The sequence below is a fragment of the Sycon ciliatum genome, chromosome 10 (genome assembly GCF_964019385.1).
Source record: "Sycon ciliatum chromosome 10, ocSycCili1.1, whole genome shotgun sequence".
NCBI classification, from domain to species: domain Eukaryota; kingdom Metazoa; phylum Porifera; class Calcarea; order Leucosolenida; family Sycettidae; genus Sycon; species Sycon ciliatum.
Genome location: NC_088652.1, coordinates 22,644,396 through 22,648,407, shown reverse-complemented (window position 1 = coordinate 22,648,407; position 4,012 = coordinate 22,644,396). Strand labels below are relative to the sequence as shown.

The window sequence follows — 4,012 nt, the reverse complement described above, 5'->3', positions numbered from 1 at the left end:
CTGCAAGAAGGCAACACTCCCTGCTCAATACACAGTGTTTCGGGGAATTCACCCCATCAGTTGAGTTTGAGTAGGCTGAGGAAGATTGCGCCTGAAGAGCAGGACGTATAATAGTGCTCTCCAGGCACAAATATCACCAGGGACACAAACTTACAGAGACGCTCCGTTTGCAGCGCGACGAACACCTCGTGAACACCAAATAGCAGCGTGAGTCAGTGTCGCTCTTGGAGGGTGAGAGCAGACGTAGAAGACCCTCGGTCATTCAGAACGCTGTCACCTCCAAACCAGCTAGCCAGCAAATCCATTCCTAAAATATTATCGCCGAAGTCGCAACCACTATTCATAATTATATTATTTCTGATAGGATTGGGAGAACTTCGAAATTCAAAGGATCAGTTCGGGAAGTGAACTGCCTGAAAAGAGAAAAACCGCCAGACCCACCAGGACTCGAACCCGGGACCTTGCTTGTCATGAGCAATGCTCTAACCACTGAGCTATGGGACAGGGCTGAACCTAGAAGGCGCTGATAAGTTTTTCACTCCAAAGGCAGCTCACAACATTTGCCACACATACTGATGGCACTTGGGTCTTTCTCCCTCCCCCAGGGGACCAATCACGGTCAGTTTCTAGACCCTACCAGAAGTGAAAGAGGGTGATATTGTTTTGAACGGATTGGGAGAACTTTAAATTCAAAGGATCAGTTGGGGAAGTGAACTGCCTCAACAGAGAAAAAACACGCCAGACCCACCAGGACTCGAACCCGGGACCTTGCTTGTCAAGAGCAATGCTCTCCCAACTGAGCTATGGGACCGGGCTGAACCTAGAAGGCGCTGACAAGTTTTTCACTCCAAAGGCAGCTCACTACACGTGCCACACATATTGATGGCACTTGGGTCTTTCTCCCTCCCCTTGGGGACCAACCACGGTCAGTTTCTGGACTCTACTAGAAGTGAAAGAGAGTGATAAATTTTTGAAAGGATTGGGAGAACTTCAAATTCAAAGGATCATTTGGGGAAGTGAACTGTCTGAAAAGAGAAAAAACCGCCAGACCCACCAGGACCGGTTCGAGTCCTGGCGCCTGGTGGGTCTGGCGTTTTTTTCTCTTTTCAGGCAGTTCACACAGCACTTCTTTCACATCGTGAATGCAATAAAACAATTTAAAATGACCAATTTCTGCAGTTTGAAACTCGGCTGTTGAGCCATAAATAAATGCAGAAAGGAAAAGGACATATGGATACGAGTTAAGAGTAACTCTCCATCACTGTAACTGGATACTATATACAGTCAGGAAGGGCAATAACTAGGCACTCTTGTCAGTTTTGTGCCTAGTTATTGCACTTTCTGACTCTATTATACATGTAGTATCCAGTTACAGTGATTGAGAGTTACTCTTAACTCGTATCCATATGTCCTTTTCCTTTCTCAATTTCTGCAGTGATCGACCTTCTCTGTTGAGGAGCTATGCCTTTCATACGTCATCACTGCGCTGGTCTCTATGGCAACGTGAGCATACAATTGGCGATTTGGCAAGTTTGGCTTATCGTATGGAAGCGAGAGATATGCCATTCGAACCGATATCAAATTGTGTTTCCTCTGGACCCTACTCGAAAAATCGATGCACTTCCTCTTTAAGCCTGGTTCACACTAGGCCGATTTTACGGCCGACGCTCCCACATCGACTCCGACCGACTGTGTCGGATGAGTCGGACTAGCTGTTCACACGGAACGGTGGGCAATTTTGCTTGAACTATAGTTGTAGGCTTGTATGTTACACATGTACACGCGGTACACAGCCACACTAGATCGTAGTAGAGCTAGACAACGGAAATGTAATAGTGTTTACACGAGCTACAAGGCCAAAGGCGTGAAAAGGCTGGAATGTAGTACTAGTAGCAACAGTTAGCAATCCAGTGCAGCCAGTTCACGGTCTGCATCGACGCTCTCCGCTGTCATGGTGAAACGCCTAGAGTGATTGGTCCGATGCCCGCTCCATCACGTGCAAGGACTAAAAATCGGCTGGCTTTTCGGCTAAATATCAACCAGTCGATACTTGGCCGAAAACTAGTACGACAAGAAAAACGCCTCAGATCTGTCGGAAACCTGTACGACAACACTGTCCACACCAGGAAATTTTCGTACGAGTCCATGTCGGCCGGGAAATCGGCCTACATGTAGTGTGAACCAGGCATAAGTACCGCTTTGGCGGCGCCGCCAAAAAGGTGCATGCGTTCCCGCGGCCAAGGCCTGGGTCACACATGCACTTTTTGCGAAAGGGCGATCTGGGAAATGCCTACTCCACGACGACTATGCATACATAAACTTCTGTTGCCAGTTCTTGTTGGCCACTGGTTCTTTTATACTTTGTCAGTTTGTGCTTTGCTCATCCCTTTCACAGATAAAAAGTTTACACAAGGATAGCTGGCCTGCCCTGCTAAACCACATGTAGACACACTCTGTCTCTGGTGTCTACCAGGTCTACTACTGTAGATCTACTCTGGTCGTGCTCGAGCTAGAGCCGTACAGGATCTGACCATACCTACTGTCGTGGACACGGAAATCCGGTCGCACGTCTAGCGGCCCCAGGGCACTGGCCATGCAGCGCTAGCCGTGGGTAACCAGTAGTAGTACTACATGTAGTAGATCTACACGCTACAGCGCTGGTCACTGCCTCAACACGACCCAATAATGCAATATGCATGGTCGGCAGTACTGTGCATGCACGTTTCGTAGTCCTACGTAGACGGCATGGAAAATGCTAGAAAATCATGATCATAATGCTAATTTTATGCTGCTATTGCTCCATACAATCCGGGCCCTTGCAGCTAGCTGTCCAGCGAGGAATGTCTCGAGTGGAGGCCTCTCGATCTGTTCGCTCATTCGCCTGGCATTCAGTAGCACTTCATCGCCAAGGACTTCGATTCAAAACAGTTTTCACACTGCGCTTCAAGCCTTTTTCCTCGTGAACTTGCTGCAAACGTATGTATACTATGAGCTCTGCTGCGCGTGTTCCCTTTGTGTGAGGCCCAGAAACTGCTAGTATCTCCGTAAATCGATTGGCTGCATCGATGTCGTCCAGGTTCTCCTCGCTATCGCCATCACGACTCTAACTGGAGACGATTTCTTCACCATTTTCCGCAAGCAGCAGCTAGCGCAGAAATTTCGCTATCCCTGAGTGTAGGAGATGGAATCCGTTCGATCAGCTCAAAACCTCTTCCTTGTGACTAGAGTAGAGGAGTAGCAGGGAATATTTTTTGACGTCTCTGACTGCTGAAACCCTTTCTGCCATGACTGCTACTTCTTCAAACTGTACAACTTACTACAAGCGATGTTCTCTTTCAAAGACTTTGGTTCCGCATGCACTCGAGCGTCCACGCGACACAGCCGTTTTACAAAACATCATTTTTCTAAAAAAAAAATGATTTTTACCCTAGCCTGGTTTTCGCAGATGTAAGGGCCATTTGAGTATAATGCCAGTTTTGTGGAAATGTAGTGTTATAAATAATGCTAGAATAATGCTCGTTGCAAATCGCACACTATAATGCTACTTAGAATGCTAGCATTATCCGCCCAGGCCTAATCACACTCCGCAGCGCTATACCGATAGCTGGAACAGTGGAGGCTGGATAATTCTTCTGGCTTTTGCCAGCACTTGAGCTTGATTCACGGAACTTGATTTTTAAGGTATTGCTTGTCCTCAGCCTGCAGGCACAGATATTAGTGTTGAATGACTTGCAGTAACTGTTGTTCATTTTAAAATTTAGTCAGTGTGTCACACGTGGAAGATTGATATTCCAGTATCCTTGCTGTGCATGTATGCATGCCGACCAAGGCCGCGGCGTAGCCTGCATGGGGTACAGGGGGGGGGGGGGTGGGGGAGGGAGCATGTGCACCCCCTAAAGATGTCGACCTAGGTTCAGCATGTACATAATGACCACGAATGACATGCACCAACCATCCTACGCATATGCGGCCGTGCACCCCCCCCCCCCTAAAAGGGGGACCACCTACGCCC

The 4,012-nt window shown here is 48.0% G+C and overlaps 1 non-coding gene across 1 annotated transcript; it reads right to left on the bottom strand.

Moving 5' to 3' along the window:
* Nucleotides 1-739: 739 nt before the first annotated feature.
* Trnas-uga (transfer RNA serine (anticodon UGA)) lies at nucleotides 740-811 on the bottom strand. Its single transcript has one exon. It is a non-coding gene; the product is annotated as a tRNA-Ser (tRNA).
* Nucleotides 812-4,012: the final 3,201 nt, after the last annotated feature.